Source organism: Lithobates pipiens, unplaced genomic scaffold, assembly GCF_037356315.1.
Source record: "Lithobates pipiens isolate NorthernLeopardFrog02 unplaced genomic scaffold, aLitPip1_a1.2 Scaffold_16, whole genome shotgun sequence".
NCBI lineage: Eukaryota > Metazoa > Chordata > Amphibia > Anura > Ranidae > Lithobates > Lithobates pipiens.
The window spans coordinates 89,559,939-89,583,847 of NW_027507748.1; positions in this window are offsets into that span (position 1 = coordinate 89,559,939).

The following is a 23,909-nucleotide window of genomic DNA, read 5'->3' on the forward strand; positions in this document are numbered from 1 at the left end:
TCCATGTGAGTAGATTAAGTGTTCTGGCTTCATTTCTGCATACCGTACTTAGCCAAAGCTGCCAACTAAAAGTATCAAAGTCATTGTAATTAGGAATTACATTCAATTTGCTAAAGCACATATCAGAAAATATCAGTATGGTTTGTTTTGGATAAAATGCTGTTTTCACTTTATTCTTTTTTGGTATTTCAGTGCTGTTGAGTTTCTTTCATCCACTCCCTGTCTACATGCACTTGCTTCAGTGTCAACTGTTCTTGTTTGTTCTACAATGTTTTCCTCATTGTGACAATAGGGAACAAAAAAATTTGTGTCAGCACAGTTATGTGTAGTCTCTGCCAGAGGAAGTGATAGGGTGACAATGCAGGAGCACAAGTAATAGGCAGCTGTAACCCCATAACAGTAAGTGCCGATGTCACCGCTGTTCCCTGTAGTCCGGAGCATCCATCTTCTTCTGGGTATCGCTGCTCCAGCCACTTACAGCACAGGAGCAGCAATGACATCACTCCCCCGCATGCGCACAGGAGCCGCAACTAACGACATATCGCCGTTAGCAGCAGCATGCTGCTAACGGCGGTAGTGTGCCTGCGTGCCACTGTCTACAGCGCATGAGCCATAGTCAGCTGTCACTGTCTTTTCGTAAATATCTCCTAAACTGTGTAGGTTTAGGAGATATTTCTTGGACCTACAGGTAAGCCTTAATCTAGGCTTACCTGTAGGTCAAAGTGGTTTGTAAGGGTTTACAACCACTTTAAAACAACCATTGAAATTACATCACAATTGCAGCACTCTGTTAGATAGTCTAGGTAAATTTAGTTTTTGTCTCCCCTGTAATCAGAGGAGCAGTTTGTGATTGCTTTGGACTGTGTGCTAGGCTTCACTGTCTGCAGGTTTGACTGCTTCACCATGCCTTCTGGAGGATTCTAGAATGTAGTGGGCTGGAAGAGGCAGACCCACAGCCTGAATAGTTATGTGGTCTCAGCCAATCCTTGAAGGAGGGTGCCCAGTAGGTGGCTGAGTTCATAAATAGTCTGGAGCGGCCCTGTTCTTGTCCATAAGTTCCCAGCGTGAAGGATGCTGACATTGTAGACAGTACAGCTGTACTTCTACATGTGCTCACTGGGGTCCCAGCTATGCTAAGAGCTAGGGGGCCCGTTCTGCTGAAACTTTCAGGAAATTATTAGGATATTTCACTGAGGATCTGGTCTGGAGAGTTCATGGGAGAAATGTCTGGCTGATATTGGAAGGAGGCTTCCAAGTATCCAGGGATATTGTGAGTATGGTACAAAGAGAAAATAAATGCTCCTGCGTTTGAGAGGTTGTGAGGGTAAACTCGAGAAGTGGGAGGAGACTTTTTCACAAGCCACACCACTGCATTGGCTGTGCTGCCACTCTCAACAGGTTAAGGAGAACCCAGGGAAATTCTAGAAAACAAGGACAAAGGGTGCACCAGCCTTGTGCATTACCTTTGCAGCAAAAGATTATTTTTATTAAATAAAATATTATACTCAAAAATGAGTGATGAAATCAAGCAAGAAATTTGAAAAGTCCATCAGTAACATCGTCAGTAACATTGTCCAACAGCTTCTGCTGGCTGGTAAACTTGAGTGGGATGAGAATAGTCCATGGTAATCTGAAGTGTTTTGAGGATGACCCTTCTTCAAAGCTCTTCCAAAGTTTACCAGCCAGCAGACCCAGTTGGACAATGTTACTGATGGACTTTGCAAATTTCTTGCTTGATTTGATCACTCATTTTTGAGTATAATATTTTAATCAATAAAAATTATCTTTTGCCTCAAAGGTAATGCGCCCTCTGTCCTTGTTTTTCTGTAATATTGTGAGTACAGACCTGTGTGTAGGATCATAGTGACTGTATACCGCTACTATTCCTTGTTCCTCAGCGCTAGAGCTTGCGTACATTGGGACATTTCCTATGGTGTCCCTTATTTGTGGCTAGAAGGACCAAAACAGAAGCCTTGACAAAGTGAAGAATGTCCTTATGTTACTACATTGTGACTAGAGTATCTCACAGCTTTCCTTCACCCTATCCAAAATTGAACTTTCAATAAAGCATAAAAAAGATACCCCTAGAGTGTTCACTGAGCCAAAATAGTGACTGTTGCTATGTGCCTGGCTGCCTTATATGCCAATAATACTCTCAAAATGTTTGACACTCAGGGATGAATTGAATTCCCTACCCACAGATTTTTATAAATATCCCTAAATTTCCTATCTCTTAAAATCCCTAGAGACTCATCACATTTACCTCCAAGAAACAATTTTACACATCAATACCTATGCCCCTCCACAGGCATATCCATTTTTTATAATACATTCCAAAATAAACGTACTTTTATCAAATCGCCGCCTTATCAATAATGGGAGGCAGATGTAGGTAAAACCTTCTTAGTGGCAATGTGTGTTTAAAACAATCTACAACGCTTCTAAATTTGTTAACCATTGGGAACTATCACAAAAAATTATTTTTTGTACCCTGATCCTGGAATGGAGGTACTAAACCTGGGCATTGATAATTTAACTCCCTCTTTTCATAGGTGGTCATTTAGGTTCTAATAGCAGCTAGATCACTCATAACAAAATACTGGAAATCCAACAGTGCCGATTGCTGAATATGTCAGAAGCACTTGAAATCATACAAACCCATTATCTATACAAATCTTTATTGATAAACAAATATGGTAACAGAAATAACTTCAACTTACAGTGAAAAATATGGAAGGATTCGTTTAAGACAGACTAACAGTGAATATATATTCTTATTACTGTTATTTCCTTAGCATATGCGCCTGTTTTCCCTCATTTATTAGTCAGACATTATCCATCCCCTTATTGTCATTTTTATTTTTATTCTTATTTTCCCCCTTCTTGATTTTCACTTTAATAATTATCAAACCTGTCCTTGATGAAGACAGACCTACGATTCATTGTTCTTTGCATACCTGAGCTTTACACTTGTAAACCTGTAAACTTGTAAGTCCTATGACTTCTACTTTTTTCTACTGTTTTGTGCTATGCAAACTTACTTTCAAGTTCTATAACAAAAAAAAAAGAAGGAAAAAAGAAAATGTAACAAAAAATTTTTTTTGGTTTTTTTTTCGTACTGTCACCAGTCAGTGTCCCTGATCACTGCCACACCTGTTATATGATGACACTGTACTGTAAATGTTGATTTCTTTATGACAAAAAGTTACAACTTCAAAAACTGCACCATGCCTCTAACTATATACCTTGGACTGTCTACTTTCCAAAAAAAAGGGGCCATTTGTGGGGTATTTGTACTGTCCTGGCATTTTAGGGCCTCAAGAAATTAGATCATCAGTACCCCAGGACTGATCAATTTTCAGATATATACCATAATTTGTGGACTCTATAACTCTCACACAGACTAAATAATATACACTGGTTTGGGTTAGTTTCACCAAAGAAATTTAGCAGAATACATTTTAGGCTAAATGTATGAAGCACAATTATGTATTTGCAAAATTTTATAACAGAAACTAAGAAAAACATGTTTTTTTTCTGAATTTTAAGTCTTTTTTTTTATTTATTTAGCAAACAATAAAATAAAAAAAAGTAATTAAATACCACCAAAAGAAAGCTCTATTTGTGTGAAGAAAATGATTAAAGTTTTGTTTAGGGTACAGTGTTGTGGACTTTCCGAACGAACGGACTTAGCCACACACGAACAGACTAATTCCATTCATAAGTTTATTAGTTTTGAACGTGATGATGTAAACGGGACTAAACAAGGAAGTTCAATAGCCAGTAGCCAATAGTTTCCCTTGCGTCGTATTTTGTCCGTCAGACCAGCACACAGACGAACGGTTTTCCCCATTTTAGTCCGTCAGAATTGAGTCCGTCGGATAGATTTGAAACATGTTCTATTTCTAGGTCCATCGGATTTTTTTTTTTTTTAAACGATCGAACTAGCCCACACAGGATCGGATTGTCCCACGGACTAATCTCTTTGAACCTAATCTGCCAGAAAGTCCGATTGTGTGTGCGCAGCATTAGACAGGAAGTTGGTTACAGGCTGGACCATAAGGCGAAAATAAAGGAAACAAAAGAACTAAAAAAAGAAAACCAATGAAGCTACCACAGTTAAGGATTGGTAAGCAGTAATATATTACATTTTTGTTTTTGGGTTTAATACTGCTTTCAGGGTCAAGACAAAAATTATTTTTCTACATCATCATCAAAACTATAATAAGACCAGTGTTGATAATGTTAAAAGGCAGAGCTTGTTTTGTCAGATATAATTTAATAAAACAGGAAGCTGGGAAATAAAGATCCCTTGTGTATTCCACGGCTAGGGACTGAACTCTATGATCTGTTCTTGTTTGTCTTTCATGTGACATATAACTTCCCAAAATCCAATATCAGATGTTCTCATCTATTTCACCTTCAGTATTTGCCAAGAGCAGCTGCTTGCCTCTTGTACACAAGAAGTAAAATAAAGTAGGAAAAAAAACTGACAACACACTCAAGCACATGAATAATATTTTGGATGCAGAAACCAAACCAAAGTTTTAAACAGGCTTAATATATATATATATATATATATATATATATATATATATATATATATATTGTGACATTGGGGTGTTTAGCTCAAGTGGTTAGAGGCATTTTTCAGTCCACATCAGGCAGGCGTTTTTAGTTAAGGGCCTGGTAGCCCACGTTTACTAAAAGGAAAAACAAAATAGTCCATCCAGGAATCCCACGCAGGGGTCCAATCTTAAATTAAATACACACAATCCAAATGAAAATGCTATCCCACCTGGCTACTCTTCAGCAGTAGTGCTGCTATAGGTACTTGCCCCTCAAACGAGCTGCTTGGATACACACAGTCTTAGGCTCCTTGGACACACACAGCTTCAAGCCCTTCAACACACAGCTTTGGACTCCTTGGATGCACACAGCTTCAACCCTTCAACGCACACAGCTTTGGGCTCTTTGGACATGCACAGCAGCAAGCTACTCCACCATCCTCCATCCCTCACACTCCATTCCCAACAGCCCTTCATTATATGGCCTGTGTGCAGCTGGGCACACACCCTGCTCGTTATCCTCAAGACCTGGACACAGGGCTGGAGATATGCAAACTCTGTCTCTTTTTCCTCCAATTTCATAAGGACAGAGCCTCGCTCTGTCACATATCCCCCCCCTTTGTTTCGATCCGGAGGGAGGAACACCAGCACCCATCATGATGGTTGGGACACCTCTGTGCTGGCTGTCAGCCACGTAGGCCCAACCTTTTTTCCAGGTGTGCTTCCAGGCATGCCTTACCCTGGATCGCAACGGGGTCCTACAGTTCTGTATCCGCAGCCTACTTCCTCTGTCCTTGGGGTTCCTGAGCTCCCATTTATTTTCTGGTGGCCCACCGCCATTCCTGCTACTTCCTTTCAACTCTGTTTCCAGATTCCGTAGGGAACCTGCTTCAGACACTACACCTGATGAGGAACTACCTTTTCCCTCACTGGTACTGGTTTTCCCCATCACAACAGGTCTCTTGGGTTTACCAACTCCTTTACCTTTACCATTGACCACCAACTCCCCAGAGCTTAATATCTGTGTATCACACTCATTTTCCAAGAAATTATTTATGTTCATATCAAGGCCATTATTTACACCAACCTTCAGTAATATACCACCATTTCTCCGGGATTTGTTAGGGCCAGGCCCAAGTAGGGACAACACACAGGTGAGCAGCTATCCCCTATGGTATCTTCACAAGGCTTCACTTCACCTGTTGTCCAAATCTCTGTGGGCAATTGTCCTAACAATTGACATTGAACAACGCATGACCTATTTTCACCAGTACCAATCTTTGCCAGCTCACACTTTTCCATGTCACAATTTTTGTTCCTTTCCATACTATATTTGAGAGCGTCTCCGGGTACCCAAACTTGTACCTCTCTGCAGGTGATAGACAGAATCTCTGCTTCTGCCGTGTCCATATCTGGCCCTTCCTTCTTACGAGGTCTAGCGGGTGACGCAGTATCCACACCATTTACTGAACCCTGCTCAGCCGCACCTCAGACTGCACCAGCAGACATGTCTATCACTGCACCAGGCGGAGAGACCTCTGATGTCTCCAGCAGCCCCCTAGAGCGCCTTCCGTACTGAACCGTATCCGGAAGCACTCTCACAGGGAACGGTGAGATCACTTTCCAGACTATTAAGCACCATACCACCCAGTTCCACTGGTGGTTAATGTTACCCAGCACAGCTTGCATTACCTGGCTCCACCCTTTGGTACCAGGCAGCATTACCACATCCGACTGTAACAGAGGCACCCAGGTGTACAAGGAATGTGCTTTCATCAGTTCAAGTAGTTCTACTAGCATATCTGTAAATTCTACACACTCCACATCAATATGCAAAACATTTTTGGGGACCTTTCCCTTATCAGAGACATAGAGGGGCTCATTCACTTCAGCGTGAGGGGCCACGACATTTAAGGGGGCCTCCACCTCACTGGAGTTATCCATCACAACCTGATGCTCCTCTGGAACATTGTTATGCCCCGTACACACGAGAGGACTTATGTCCGACAGACCTCCAAAGGAGTTCCGCCGGAGTTCCGACGGAGTTCTGGCGGACTTTTCGACCGAACGGACTTGGACACACACCATCACACCAAACTCCGACGGAGTCGAACGTGATGACGTACGACTGGATTTGAATAAGGAAGTTCATAGCCAGTAGCCAATAGCTGCCCTAGCGTCGGTTTTAGTCCGTCGGAGTAGCATACACACGAGCGGATTTTTCGAAGGGGACCGGGTCCGGCGGAGTTCCGTCGGGAAAATTTGAAGCATGCTTCATTTCTAAAGTCCGTCAGACTTTAGCGAAGCTAAAGTCCGTTGCAGCCCACACACGATCGAATAGTCTGACGGACTCAGTCCGTCGGACTTTGGATGTCGAAAAGTCCGCTCGTGTGTACGCGGCCTTAGATGCATGTCTCCCACTCATCCCCTCTAACTCACCAATAAGCCTCTGCAAGTCAAAATTTATTACCGTGTCACCTTGACACTTGACATTTAGCGGCTGGGTTGTGAGCACCACATCTGCCATGCATGCGCCCTGATCTGGTCCTTCCGACAGGAGGGAAACATCCCTTGCAGTGACCAATGCTCCCTGTCTGGCATAGCAGTTGTATTCAGACCCCTGTCACTCAACATAGCCTTGTCTAACATGGCTAGTAATTGTTTGTCCCAATCCATTGTGCTTCCATAATGAGGGCTCAGCAGTACCTCTTCTGCTTTAGGAGGCACCTGGGATTCTGCAGCACAATCAGTACCTTTGTCAGTTCTATATAAATCACATTTTGACGACATGCTTTTACTCTTTGCTAATGCTTCATCAAACAAGGCAGGGTGCAACACACCATCACCACCTTGCTTCTGGGGTGCAAGCACACTCAGCTGTGTACTTTCAGCTTTGGCTAGTGGACTTAACCCCTTACCAACTGGGTTACACATATGGTAAACAGACTGCTCACACAAACTATCACTGCATGGTGTAGACCCAGTCTGTTCCACCAGAGCAAATTCAGTGCTGTCCTGGAAAATCTCTGGCTCAAACGCATGGAGAGCCCCTGAGACTTCCATGGACAACCCTGTGGCTCTGCGTCTGGTTGCCAAGGGAGACATCACTCTTTCCTCATTACTTTTGAACAAATCAGAATAAGTACATTTATCATCGGCAATACCTTTACCATCAGCATTCATAGACATAGCAGTGTTATAAGCTTTAACAGCCTGTTTTTGGTCAGAACACTCAGCACCCCGTGTATCGCTCAGCACACCACCCTTCCTCTCCAAAGGCATTATTTTGCCCATTAGGGCGGCTCCACAGTTGTCCTGGGAAACCACGTGCCTCACCACTGCAGGCTCCTGGTAGGTTTACCTGGGCATCTCTGTAGCACCAGTCACTAGGGAACATGGCATACAAACTATATTGGTCACCCCTAGGTTACCACTTCCAGCACTCTGGTGGATTACACCAGGCACACACAGAGTCCAGTCTTTTTGAGTTCTTAACCTTGCTGCAGGTTGAGCTTCAACCTGTTAAAAAGGGGAAGAAGAAATAGACCTGGCGCTATACCATTTACTACTAGAAATCTGTACGTGAGAACTCTGTTACATATAATTTTCAGCGTGCTGGCAATTAAATGAAAATCATAAAATCAAAACCATGAAATAGAAAATGCTCATCCATATACCATAGGTAGCTTAAACAGTATGCTACTATTAATAATAATAAAGTGCAAGTGCCAGTGAATTTACATGTGCCAATATCTGTATGCTGTCATACATAAAATAAAAAAAGACTATTAAAATTAAAAAATATAGAAATTAAATAAAACAAAACAAAAAGTGATGTCTTTGAACTGCCAGTGGATATAGTGACTGTACTTAGTCTATTAGGTGTTTTACAAAAAATATCGTGCAGAGTATAATCAAGGTTAATATCATGGTGACTAGCACACTGCAAATAAATAAAAGTGGAAACGTGTGCAGTGAGAATTGAAAAAAAACAAGATTAAAATAAACAATGGACCATATACATTTAAATTGTGAATAGTCTCTAGTGAGTGACGGAATCTTCCGTGCGTGAAGGAGGGGGGGGGGTGATGATTTCCAATATTATTCCCCGTGCTCAGTGGTCACTTCTATATTATGCTCTCACCGGAAAAACATGGTGTAAAATCACATAATTAACTTAGGGTGGAAATAATCGTTGGACTCCACTCCTACCAACAAATTAAAGAATAGCACATGAATTTGGGTCGAATGTTATCTATTTGAAAATAAAAATAAGAATATTTCCGGTAAAACTTATGGTAATAAGCAAGGCACTCTCAATTTGGTCCTCTCCTAATACATTCTTGTTTTCTATTTTTCATTTTTCATATCCCACATAAATTTTCACCTTCTATTTTTACAGATTTTATTTTTTACATTTTATATTTTCTATAGATCTTCTACATTTTTTACATCTTTTTTATACCGAATACACACCGTTTCTCTTAAGTATATATTTTTTATAGGTTAAATTCCTTACACAATATCAATATTGAGTATTCTTATGTATATAACTTTTTATATTTTTATTTTTTATACGTATATATTTTTTTCCCTTTTATCTTAATAAATATTTTTTTCCCCTTTATCTTATTTTTTCAGCATCAAATAGGCCCCTTCTTGTTAAATTAATGATATAAGCGTAGTTGCAGTAATGAGAATTCATTTCAACTCATTACATACATAAGTTTTCTATAAACGAATGACCCGATAATATTAAAAAATAAAGATAATTGGGTATTCCAATTCATTGTTTTAAATCCATTCTCTAGTCTCAGCCACACTGACACCACACAAGAAGGCAGTACTAAGTATCCATTCGGTTTCCCGTTTAAATTAAATCATATCCTTCTAATCATAACCATCCTCTCTACTAGATCCTTCACCACAGCTGTCCCCACACTCGTTTTCTGTTTTATTGTTTATGTGCAATAGAATTCAACTCTGATAAAGTTTTTCTGGCTAAGCCTGGAGTGGGTTAAGTTGCAGTTTCAACTATAGTGGTGTAATGTCCATCGCGCAGCAGCAAACTAAGAGGGCATTCCCTGACTAGAAATGGCGGCGACTGACCGCACATGCGCAATAGGAACATTACATTGCGCAGTACTAAAGTATGAGGGCATTCCCTCACTAGAAATGGCGGCGACTGACCGTGCATGCGCGATAGGAACAATACACCCTATATAAAGCTAAAGGTGTATGAAGATGGCCGCTCCAGATGACGTCTGAATGACGAAACGCGTAGGGCGTGGCCAGGCAACGTACACCTCTAGCATACACCAGGAAGCTGAGCGGGACTTTTAAATCTGTTTTAAAGCTGCAACACAACCGCAATTGAAAACTCTGCTTTTGTAAGTAGTTTTAATCTATTTTGAATAAAAATGAGATTTTAAACGTTATTACACTATGGATATGCCTCTCTTTTAACATACACAACGTGGCACACTACACTCACGGAAAAACGAGGGATCCCCAGCATTGCATCTGAAGCAAGCCAGAGAGCGACACAATAGCTGATATTGTGAAGGTTGATCCACCCCGGATGGGGTCCTTTTTCCAGAGAGAGCATAATATAGAAGTGACCACTGAACACGGGGAATAATATTAGAAATCATCACCACCCCCCCTCCACGCACGGAAGATTCCGTCACTCACTAGAGACTATTCACAATTTAAATGTATATGGTCCATTGTTCATTTTAATCTTGTTTTTTTCAATTCTCACTGCACACGTTTCCACTTTTATTTATTTGCAGTGTGCTAGTCACCACGATATTAACCTTGATTATACTCTGCACGATATTTTTTGTAAAACACCTAATAGACTAAGTACAGTCACTATATCCACTGGCAGTTCAAAGACATCACTTTTTGTTTTGTTTTATTTAATTTCTATATTTTTTAATTTTAATAGTCTTTTTTAATTTTATGTATGACAGCATACAGATATTGGCACATGTAAATTCACTGGCACTTGCACTTTATTATTATTAATAGTAGCATACTGTTTAAGCTACCTATGGTATATGGATGAGCATTTTCTATTTCATGGTTTTGATTTTATGATTTTCATTTAATTGCCAGCACGCTGAAAATTATATGTAACAGAGTTCTCACGTACAGATTTCTAGTAGTAAATGGTATAGCGCCAGGTCTATTTCTTCTTCCCCTTTTTAGCATCTTTCCACCTGTCAGGGTGGAAATAAATAGAGGCTGCTCTTACCTAATTTTTCATATTTTATTTTTTAGATTATCTTTTATCTTTATAGTATATATCCATTACCTTTTAAATTGAGTGGTCCATAGCGCAATCTACCCCCCCCCCCCTAATCTTGAGCTTCAACCTGTGTCTCCCCACTACTCAGGGTAGCACACTGCAGCAAGTCCATTTTTACACCTTCTGCTGATCTTCCAGCCGGATATACTCCCACTTCACTGGGATCAGTCCCACAAACTGCAACAGTCTTACCATAATCTGTAGCAGGTAACTCTGGTTTCATTTGAGTACGTTGTCTCTCCTTTATCATGCTTTTACTGGCCAACTCTCCCTGGTGGCCATGGAACGAAACTGCAGCAGCCACTTCTGACTCCTTAGCACCCCCTGCAAGCACAACAGGTACTTCCTCACTGTTGCCAGAGATGACTGACAACATGTTTGCACAAAAATCTGGGCTTGCGGACAAAGACTTCTGCCCAGTAACCACATCTCCAGGCATGTTCCATAACCTGGGACAAGAAAAAATACCATGCCCCAGTTGACCACATTCCAGGCATGGTACATTTCTGCACATATTTTTAGGGGGACGCCGATCCACATCTCCACTGTAGCTCCTCCTTCCGGTTAACACCCCATCTCTTGTTGCCAAGGGAGATGGCACTCTTCCAGCTGTACTTTGACTCTCCCAAATGCAGCGATTTTGCACTCCTTGAAGCATTGTTGCTTTCACCTTGCCACAATCCTCTGCAGGCCATACTTTTCTCACGTGGTCGTCTGCAGCCTTCACATTACCACGGTTGCTACGGGCAACCACATACTTATTGAACTTCTGATCCACCTTTTGGGCACTCCTGGGACTCAAATCAGGTTTCCTAAACATTTTTGCAGACCTTTGTCCGGCCGTGTCACTTTGTATTGGAGACAGAGACAATGGGCACGTGGCGACAACATGACCCCACTCTCTGCACCGCAAACAGCGCTCTTGTTTCAGAGCCTTAACAGGGCTTCCCCAATTGCATCCACTTTTAAAATTGGGCTTCTGCACATTGATAGCTGGCCTGCTTGCACCAGCGTTGTCAGGGGCAACAATATGCACGTCCCCTTTAACTGGGGTTGGTGTAGCAAAAAACAGTCTGCAATACTCTCCAGCAGGCTCAAACCCTTGCTTCATCTTTGCAGTCTCTCCACCAGACTTTTGCGCCTTCCAGCAAAAAAAAAAAAAAATTTAACGCTGTCACTTTAAAGCAAGTTGCTTTTCTCTTCGTGCAAGCTCTCCTCAGCTGCACACACAGATTGTGCTGTCTCATGCACACAAACACAGTTCATAGCAAAAAAAACATTTTTGACTTTTCATTCACAGGTACACCACCTGCAACACGCAATGCCTTTTGCCTGGCTGCACTTCCACACACAGCCAATAGTTCCTGACTTGAACTTACTGTAGGGCAAGGACCCGGATTCCACCGTCTTGTGCCCGCATTCGAACACCACTTGTAACATTGGGGTGTTTAGCTCAAGTGGTTAGAGGTATTTTTCAGTCCACATCAGGCAGGCGTTTTTAGTTAAGGGCCTGGTAGCCCACGTTTATTAAAAGGAAAAACAAAATAGTCCATCCAGGAACCCCACGCAGGGGTCCAATCTTAAATTAAATACACACAATCCAAATGAAAATGCTAGCCCACCTGGCTACTCTTCAGCAGTAGTGCTGCTATAGGTACTTGCCCCTCAAACAAGCTGCTTGGATACACACAGTCTTAGGCTCCTTGGACGCACACAGCTTCAAGCCCTTCAACACACAGCTTTGGACTCCTTGGATGCACACAGCTTCAACCCTTCAACGCACACAGCTTTGGGCTCTTTGGACATGCACAGCAGCAAGCTACTCCACTCCACCATCTCATACACTCCATTCCCAACAGCCCTTCATTATATGGCCTGTGTGCAGCTGGGCACACACCCTGCTCGTTATCCTCAAGATCTGGACACAGGGCTGGAGATATGCAAACTCTGTCTCTTTTTCCTCCGATTTCATAAGGACAGAGCCTCGCTCTGTCACAATATATATATATATATATATATATATATATACATGTATCTATCTATCTATCTATCTATCTATCTATCTATCTATCTATCTATCTATCTATCTATCTATCTATATATATATATATACATCAGCAATAATATAATAATATATGGTCTTATTAAGCGTTCATTATTTATAGAGGTACAGTATATAGATATAAGTGAATCAGCTTCTTGTTAACATTTGTTTTTAATGTATAATAACAAATAGTGCGGAGAACTAATTTTGGACTAGATCTTCATAAGAATGAACAGGAGTAAAACGCGATCTGAAGGGTGTAGGCCTAGTGGGTTTCTCCCAGAAGCAAGCAGATCCCAATAATTAGTCCCCACCTGATGCTGACTGCTGGGGCAGGGAGTATTTAGTCCCACCTCTAGCTTTCCACAGTGCTCCAACATTTTGGCCAAACATTCTGGTTCTGCTTCTGTTGATGTTACTCAGATCCTTGCTCCTTTGTACCTGATCCCTGCTCTGGCCCCTTTAATGTTCTATCTCACCCGTTGTTCAATGCGTCTCCTGGCACACCCGGCATTACCTGATCTCTCTCCTTGCTTGTATAGTGTATTATAGTTAATTTGATAGCTAAGAAGTTTTTTTTTGTAGGTTTTACTTGCCACTTAAGTTCCACAATTGTTTGAACACTGTTTGTAGTGTTAGATTTAGTAGTGTTAGTTTTGAGTGATAAGCTCGCCATTGGTGGATTCTTTTTTGTTTTTGATCAGCTGTCTGGCCGATCAAAAAAAACACAAACAATTCCTCCATCTACACATTCTAGAAGGATGAAAAAATCCCTTGGTGCACTGTTATAATCTGGCAGCGGGACTCACCCACTACCAGAATACACGTATCAGAACCGCAGCCAATAGGTCAACTCCTATCAAATGGCATTGGAAATACATGAATCAAAATTTATCTAGCCCCTACTGAAACAGACAGATTTTGATCCACGTAGGGCCAGCTTTAATAATAAAGCGGCTGTGAATGGCAATCAATCTGCTTCTATCTTCAGCTTGTACAGTTAAACTGGTAGTAGACTCTTACAAAAAAAAAATCCCCTGCAAGATAATGTCATAATGTGCTAGTATGCATTACATACTAGCCCATTATGAAATACTTACCTTAAAACAAAGTCCTGCCTCTGCTGCCAGGGCTTTTATCTTCACCCGGTCTTCCTTCCAAGTGGCTTGATATAGGGACGCCTGGCAAAGGGGAGGGGCCAGTAGCACCGATGGGGGACTCAAGAAGGGAAGGATCAAGACTGCTCTGTGCAAAACCACTGCACAGAAAAGGTAAGTATGCCATGTTTGTTATTAAAAAAAAAAAATTGAAAAAATTTAATCTTTACAAACCCTTTAAGGTTACACCCCTTTAAGAAGGGGCATGATTAGGGAGAAAATGTATACAGTATATCCTGAATTTGCCCCTTGTTAACTAATGAGACCACAAAACAACCTATTCAATCCCTGCTTATATGTGCCTTGACTATTGCAACGTCCTTCTTGCTGGCCTACTTCTACACAGCCCCCCCAGTCTATCATAAATGCTGCTGCTAAATTTATAACCAATCCATGGCTGCTGCACATCTCTTGAGGTTATTTTTGTAAAATTACTATATTCCATATTTGATTAATTTGAGAGCACTTAAAGGGGATAGCACATCTATATTTGTATTATGTTTCTGTGTATTCTGTATTTGGATATATTAGTGCTGCAGTCCTTGCCTTTCATAACCTATTGACACAGAGCGCAGGTGTATGGTTAATATATCTAAGTAGAAAAGGTAGTTTGGATTTCAAAGGGTGTTTATGAGTAAGCACCTGTGGGCATGGAATGCATAAAGGGTTTTCATTCCTGTGATCTGCTGCTCTGCTGATTTTTTTATGAATTAATAAAGTTACTTCAAGCATTTCCCTGGCTTGCCATCATCCATTTATTAAGCTTATGTGATTCTTCAATGAAAAGCTGGATGTGCACCTGGACTAACAGCAGGCAAGTGTGGACTGACCTGAAGTTGCTGCACTTTTTTTATTTTATTTCACAAGCTGAAATGGTTTTGCCACTTTACAAAAGTATAGTGGACCCACATAGGGTCTTTAACTTTATGGTATTCCTGTACATACAGTGGGGAAAATAATTATTTGATCCCCTTTAGATTTTGTAAGTTTGACCACTTACAAAGAAATGAAAGGTCTATCATAAGTGTATTTTAAATGATAGAGACAGAATATCAACCAAAATTTCTGAAAAAACAAATGATACAAATGTTATATATTTGTCAGGGCTGGGCTCAGCCCTTCCTTCTCTGAGCTGGCCGCTGTTCCAAGGTGATTGTCCTGGACAGGGGTAGTCAGTTTGTGTCCCGGTTCTGGCGAGCCTTTTGTGCACAGTTGGGAATTCAGCTTGCTTTCTCCTCTGCATATCACCCACAGTATAATGAGGCCGCAGAACGAGCCAATCAGTCCTTCAAGCAATTCCTATGTTGCTATATTTCTGAACATCATAACAACTGGTCAGACCTATTACCGTGGGTAGAGTTTGCTCAGAACAGTGCCTTGAATTCTGCTTCCCGATTGTCCCCATTTATGGCAAATTATGGTTTCCAACCTTCCATGTTGCCTGACTCGTTTGTTCTACACAGTTTTCCTGCGTTAGAGGAGCATCTCTGTGGTCTTCGTTCCACTTGGGCACAAGTCTAGGAGGCTTTGCGTCATGCTAATAGAAGGAACAGACTCCATGCTGACCTCATACGCCTGCCTGCGCCTTCCTACCAGGTTGGGGACAGGATCGTGCAGTCATCTCGCAACCTCCATCTTCGTGTTCACTCACTGAAGTTCACACCTCGGTTTATTGGGCCTTTCCATATTCTTCACAGGATTAACCTACTGGCTTACGCATTAGACCTTCCTTCTAATATGCATATTTTGAATGTATTTCATATCACCTTATTAAAACCTTTGGTCTGCAACCACTTTACCATCTCGGTGCAATGTCCTCACCATGTACAGGTTGAGAACCATGAGGAGTATGAAGTACAGTTCATTGTTGACTCCCGTAGGTTCCGTGGGCGCATACAGTACCTGGTGCATTGGAAAGGGTACAGTCCAGTGGAACGCTCTTGGGTCTCATCCTCGGACGTACATGCACCTGTCCTCCTCTGTGATTTCCATAGACGTTTTCTCATCAAGCCTGGTGGTTCTCCAAGGGGGAGGGGTCGCTAAGGAGGTGGTAGTGTCATGTTTGGACTCAGCTCTTCCTTCTCTGAGCTGGCCGCTCAGCTGTTGGCTAATTGCCAGCTCCCAACTCTCTCCACAGTTACCCAGCTGTTGATGATCCTGCTCATCAGTCCTGTCCAGTCCAGAGGAGCTCTGCCTTCTCCTTGGTCACATCACAAGAAACTATCTCCTGCGTTCCTGTTTAAAGACTGGCTTTGCTGACATCCCTTCTGGCTCCAGATCCTGCTTGCTGTTCCACCACTTTGATCCCTGACTTCTGCTTGGCTGACTATCCGTTCCGTTTACTAAACTTTTTATATGTTTTGACTATGTTTGTTCTTTTTACTGTTATTATTAAACAAGTGTGATTTAACTGTACTTCTATCTTGGTCTGATTTCATGGTTTCTGACAGTATTGAGTTGCATTTCAGTAAGTAAAATCAGTATTTGATCCCAAAGCAAAACGTGACTTTGTACTTCGTACTAGAGGTAAGACGTTTCTTGTAGTTGGTTAACAGGCTTGCACACATCTCAGGATTTTGGTTCACTCTTCTTTACAGATCTAAATCTTCTACGGACTCTGATGGCAACACCCTTGACCTTGTATTCTCCTACCTATGCACTCCATGCAATCTCTCCAACAATCGTTTTCCTCTCTCTGATCACCACCTTATTCATTTCTCCCTCTCCCTGGATTCCACCACATTTTCCTCCAATCGCCTAACAATCACCCGTAGAAAGATTTTAAACTTCAACCCTTCTCTTCTCTATTCTGTAACTGACCAACTCTATTACACAATCTCCCCCCTGTCACCCAATCTAGCCACTTCTGTCTACAATAGATCCCTGTCCACCAACTTGGACAAGCTTGCCCCCCCCCCCCCCACTACATGAATCAGGCCTCAACCCCTACAACCCTGGCAAACAGATGACACCAGAAGACTAAAAAAACATTACAGCACTCTTGAGTGTCTGTGGCATAAGACTAAGTGTCTCAAAAACAGTCAAATCTATTTTATCACTGTCATTAACACCTTATCTAGTCCCCGTCAACTCTTCTCTACCTTTAACTCTCTACTTCCTTCTCCCCTGCCTCCACCCACTAACTCACTCACTGCCCAGGAGAACGCCAAACACTTCAAACACAAGATTGAATATGTTTTTTATGAAATCTCCAGTCTACAGGTATCTCTCCCACTTAACACCCCATGTCAACAGGTACAATCAACACTCTCCTGATTCAACCCTGATACTATAGACAAGGTTGCTAAACTAATTTCTAAAAGCCACCTAACCACCTGCCCTCTGCACTGTGTTCCCTCTCAAAATACTAGGGTCACCCTTCTTGATCTATCCTACACTCTCTAATCCACATCTTATATCTCTTCTTTTTGCATCTTCCTCAACTCTCTAAAACATGCACTGGTCACCCCCCATACTTAAAAAGCTGTCCTTGGACCCTACCAATCAACAATCTATGCACTATCCTCCTTGCTCTCCTTTCCTCTAAACTCCTTGAACGCTTGGTCTACAACCAATGGAGTGACCACCTCATTAAGCATAACCTTCTTGATCCCCTTCAGTCTGGATTTTGTCCTCAACACTCCACTAAAACTGCTATTTTAAAACTCACAAATTACTTACTAACAGCAAAAGAAATGGACACTATTATGCACTCCTACTTCTGGACCTTTCAGCTCCCTTTGATACAGTTGACCACCCCCTTCTTATCAAAAAATGTTATTCCTTTGGTCTCCATGACTATGCTCTTCCCATGCTCTCATCTTACCTATCCCACTGCACCTTCAGTGTCACTTGCAATTTTTCTTCCTCCACTCCACTTCCTTTCTCTCTTGGGGTCCCCCAAGGCTCTGTCTCTGTTCTCTTATTGCCAATCTACACCTTTTCCCTTAATCAGCATCCCATGGCTTTCAACATAATTCCTAAGGATGAGCCAAACAACAACCCCCCCCCCCCCCCCCATTCGGTTTGCACCAGAACTTGCGAACAGGCAAAAAATTTGTGCCAGCACGCCAACCCCGTTAAAGTCTATGGGACACGAACATGAAAAATCAAAATTGCTCCTTTTAAAGGCTATATGCATGTTGTTGCCATAAAAAAAGTGTTTGGGGACTCAGGTCCTGCCCCAGGCGATTTGTATCAATGCAAAAAAAGTAAAAAAAAATGGCAGTTTTTTTTGGAAGCAGTGATTTTAATAATGCTGAAACATGTATGCGTGCCTGGGCGAGTCTCCTTAGTCTGTCTCTAAAGTAGCACATCTTTCCCATGTTTATATAACATAGACTCAGTTCCTGTGGGGGTGGAGGAGGGTGGACGTTTGGATAGAATTTAGGAATATCTTGAGGCCTCAGGGCTACAGGCCCTGGAGGAAATGGAAAAAGCAATCTCCATTGAAGAATTGCGGCTTTGCCATTAGGTAACAGCCCTGGAACTGATGGTTTTACAAATATGTATTATAAAAAGTTTCCCTCAATCCTGTTGGTTCCTCTTTGCAGATACCTTAACTCTATCTCGGTCTCTAACCCATTGCTTCCAGAGGCACTGTTGGCTTATGGGACGGTTCTCCCGAAGGTAGGAAAAGACCCTCAATGCTGTGCCAGCTACAGACCCATCTCCCTCCTTAACTCTGACACTAAGCTCCTGGGTAAAAATCTGGCCCTAAGGTTACAAGAACATATAGTTAAATGGATTCACCCAGATCAAATAGGGTTTATGAAAGGCCAAGAGGCTAGCAATAATACCATTCGGGCCCTGCATGTATTGCAATGGATGCATAATGGACCGAACCAGACCCTGAGTGTAGTAATTTCAATGGATGCTGAAAAAGCATTCGATAGGGTGGGGTGGGAGTTTATGGTCGGAGTTTTGAGAAAGATGGGTCTGAGAGAGCGGATGATGGGATGGGTGATGGCACTGTATGCAGATCCTAGAGCAAGGGTTAAAGTTAATGGTAGACTATCAGATTATTTTGAGATACGGAATGGGACTAGGCAGGGATGTCCACTGTCCCCATTTATATTTGCTATGGTGCTGGAGCCCTTTCTGCGCACGATTAGAGGAAATAGGAAGATCAAGGGGATTTGTATTGGATCAACGGAACATAAGATCTCAGCTTACACAGATGCTCTACAGATCCTCTCCTCAAGAGTCTTTGATGGAACTGATGTTGGAAATAAACAGGTTTGGCCTTATATCTAATTAAAAAAATATATATATTGAGAAATAAGTGTTGATACCGAGCCATGTGCTTTTGAAGATGAGGACCACCTTGCAACAATCTTTTCCTTTTGTTTGGCGTCTTGATTCTAGATTCTATTTAGGGATCTATATCTCTTCACATATAAAGTGCCTATATGATCTAAACTATGGACCCTTGATGGTATCCATAATAAAAGATTATTAATATTAATTGCAAAAGTGGATAATTCATACTTAGACATGGTTTGGTAGGGTTAACGCACTTAAAATGAGTGTAATTCCCAGGCTTATTTATGTCTTACATAACATACCCATAACACTCCCACAGATATTCTTTAAACAAATACTAAGGGCTTTTATGACCTTTGTGGGGGGAGATAAACATCCCAGGCTGGCACACAAGATTTTGAGGAGACCAAAATGGGAGGGTGGAATTCCCGGATATAGAGTTTTATTACAGAGCCATGGCCCTGGTTCATATAACGAACTCGTGCCATGACTCTGCTAGTAAAAATTGTTTGCCCACCCCCCAATATCCCCTATAACACCAGTGGAGGGATTTTCCTGGTTTTCAATAAGTGGAAGCACCAGATCAGGCCAGCGAACCCGCTTACTACTTTTGAGTAATGGTGTGTTAACTTATCAGAGCCGGGTCATATCTTGTCTCGAATGTATATGCTGGTTCTGAGCACCTATTTCATTCGAGAATGGGAAAGAGAACTGGACTATAATTTAACATCGTAGGAAAAAATTATTTTACCAGCACAAAAAAACGAAATATGGGACTAATAATCTAGTTTGCTGCAATCAAAAACCCTAGGGTTGAATATTGAATAGGAATATGTGTAGATTGCGCTAACTCATAAAAAATATTAATAATAAATACCATACCACTTCAAATAACCAAAACAATTTATATATCTATTATCTATTTATGTGTGAACCCCTTGCGGGTGTTTTTCCTACGTGATGACAATATATATAAGCCCAAACTTCACCACAATATAATACCCCCTAAAAGGTCTGTTGTGCAATATTATCAACAATTAAAGTGCAAGTGCCAAATATATGAAAAAAAGTGAAAGAAAGAAAGAATTTGGGATGAGGTTGTGAATAAGCCACAATTTACAAAGATTAATATTAGGTATACAAACAACTCAATCCAATAAGTCCATACATAAAAAATATAAAATGTTATAAAAATATATAGGTGTATCACATATTGATGTTAGTGTCTTCAGTGGTCAAAATTACGCTCCCTTCGGCTCCGTGACTCATTTTGCCAGGCTATGTTATAGAGCCCCTCCCCGCTGTAAACAGCTGGATTTGCTTTCACAATTTATACAAAAACTTTATAAAAGGTGCCGCTAGCCATTCACAAAGACAAGATCCTGTTGATGAAATGTGTAGGGAGGAGGAGCGGCACACTGACATCACCACTGAATGCTTAGTCCCGGAAGCTACGGGCTTATCGAGGCCAGCCGGCTCGAATGTATTTTATGCTATTTTATCCACGTAAACGTTAACTGTTCATTTGTCTTTTGCTAAGTTTAATAAATTGGAAGGTTTTACACGATGTGAGCCTTGTTTCATGGGGATTTCATCATTGTACTTGACCCAATCTGTGTGAGCACCACGGCTGCAGTTGTTGAGGAATTCAGAATACAGCGCAGAGATCCTGGGCTGGGATATTAGCCATCTGCACATTGTGGTCTCCTGTAATAAGGGACCATTGCAATTTGGTAAGCGGCAGTATTTGCTGTGGTGGAGGCATTCTGTCATCCTCTTTGCACGCTCCTTGGGGTGTCCAGTTATGTCACCGTAGATGAGCCAGCATTTTACCCTGCATGGACTCATCACTCTTATCCACTCTTCACTATTATTAATGAACTTTGTCTTCACGGTTTATTAACTAAGCTGTTAATTTTTTTATACAGTTTAGCCATTTCATGAGTGTCACTATTTATGTGTCAATATTTATGCACTTATATGCTTAAGTATTTATAGAGATTATATTTTTATTTTGGTGAGGGTTTTTTCCTTGGAACGTTGGTGTCAATTTTTGTTTTTCATATACACATTTACTATTGATATAGTTGTCTTTTTTTCACGTGTTGTGGTATGCTTATTGGTAATATGAGTGCAGTCATTATTGCCTCATATATCAATCGATATAGCGCAGCCCCCCCCCCCCCCCCTTTTTGCATTTGGTCTTTGAGTTGCAGTTTGTTTACTTTTGAATAGCACAGTTTTTCCTTTTTATTTTATATATATATATATATATATATATATATATATATATATATATATATATATTTTTTTTTTTTTTTTATACATATATTAATAGTTTTTTTTATTGAATTTTTAGTACAAAGATTGTAAAAACAGTCCAGTTGCAACAAAAACAGAGGTTCCGCTTAGCTTTAAGTGAGTCTAGCTCATCTTGATCAAGCAACATATATGATTATGTTTGTTAATATATGTAATGATACATGTGCTTCCATTTTTACATTTAATGTACGAAGCAAGCGGAGGGGGGATGGGAGGTAGGAAGGGCAGGATAGTGGGTTAGGGGTGGGAAGAGAAGAGGAAGGGGGTTATAGGAGGGGGAACTGGGGAAAGGGGGAAGTAAGGGGGAATTAAGGGGGAAAGGGTCACCAGCACATCAAGTGAGGAATTTTCAAAACAGTACAGAACAATATGGTTCAAAACAGTCTAGAACACAATTCACATGTGAACTTTACATTTTGGACGTATCAAGCAATGGGACCATTGTACAGAAAATGTGCAAAAAAGCATATTTTTCCATGCTATTATCTTTTCCAATTCACATTGTTGATTAAAATTTGCATATTGTGCTAGATATAGAAGGTGTTTCTGCGGTTTTCCATAACCTAGTGATTTAGCTTGGCTGCTAGCAAAAGATGTGTTATGACAGTTCTGGTGTTTGAAGGGTATATTTCTAACCCTACATGGAGCAGCACTAGTGAAGGGGTAGGAGTGGAAGGCAAGCCAGAGATAGTAGAGATCAAAGTGAATATTTCTCTCCAAAATGAGGTGAGGGATCTACAATACCATAGAACGTGGGCTATGGAGCCTATGCTACCACAGTTCCTCCAACAGCATGATGGGCTTTCTGGGTATCTCTTCAATTTTTGGTAGGGCGTTAGATACCATCTATGTAGGGTCTTTTGGTAAGTCTCCGAATGGTTTGAACAGTGAGATGCAGTGAAGGTGGAACCAAAGGCTCGTTGCCACATATAGAGGTAATGTGGACCCTCAGCTCCTCTGCCCATTTGGTTAGGGTAGCAATTTGCGAGTAAGGGCGATCATCATTCAGTAAGGTGTAGAATAAGGATACTCCTTTTTTGGGGTATGGGGATTGTGTGTACAATTGGAACAATGGTTCCGGCAGCATGACTGTATAGGGCAATTATGAGTATTTGAGAAAGTGGCAGATTCTCATATAGGTGTAGAGTTCTGAATGTGGAAGATCAATTTCATGTTGGAGGTTCTCAAATAGTTTTAACATCTTGTGATTGATAAGGTCAAGATTATTTGTGATACCTTGATTGTTCCATGCGGAGAGTTTGAGGTTTGAAAGATGTTTGGTTAGGGCTCTAAGAGGAATAGGTATAGAGTGGGTAGGAGGGCTAGGGGTTTGTTTAGACAAGATATTTTTCCATGTTAGTATAGAAGCTGTAACTGACGGGGGGTGGTGGTTTCTGGAGAGGAGGAGGGCACCCTGCTGCTGTTAGGAGAAGGGAGTCTAGGGGATGTTTGTTCTGGGTGGATAAAGCTTCCATGATTGACCAGATTTTTTCAGATGTTGGTTGCCACCAATAGTATATTTGGTCTAAAATGGAGGCATGGTAATAACTATTGATGTGGGAAAGACCGACCTCTACCTTTTTAGATATACTTGGCACATCTAGGAGGTCTTTTTTCCCCATATACATTTAGATTTTTTGCCTTTGGATGGAGGTTAGGAAGGGTTGAGGGAAAAGTATTATCAGTGTGCAGAACAGTTTTGGTAGTATTATCATCTTAAGGGTAGCAATCCTACCTATTCTGGCCAGCTGAGCATAGTAAGCAAAGTAGTTGAGGGAGTTGGAGAAAAATCTGGAAGTTAAGTGCAAATATTTGTTTTAGAGTGGATGCTATTGGTATTCCCAAATAGGGAATAGAGTTGATTACCCATGTATACGGATTGCTATTTCTAAGGTGGGATTCCAATTTTGTGGGGAGGCATAAGGGCATTAATACAGATTTTGATACGTTAAGCTTATAAAAGGAGACCTTGCTAAATTGGTGGATAGTTTCTAGTATTGTCTGAAGGGATTGTGATGGATTAGTAATGATTAGAATCACATCATCTGCGAATAAGCTTATTCTATGGTCTGTGGTATTACATTTAATTCCTGAGATTTGTATATCAGTTCTAATTTTAGTTGTAAGGGGTTCCATTAGCAGGGCAAAAACAAGTGGTGAGAGGGGAAATCCCTGACATGTGCCATTTGATATGATGAATGGGGTGGATAGGGCTCCTCCTGTGAGTACTCTTGCTG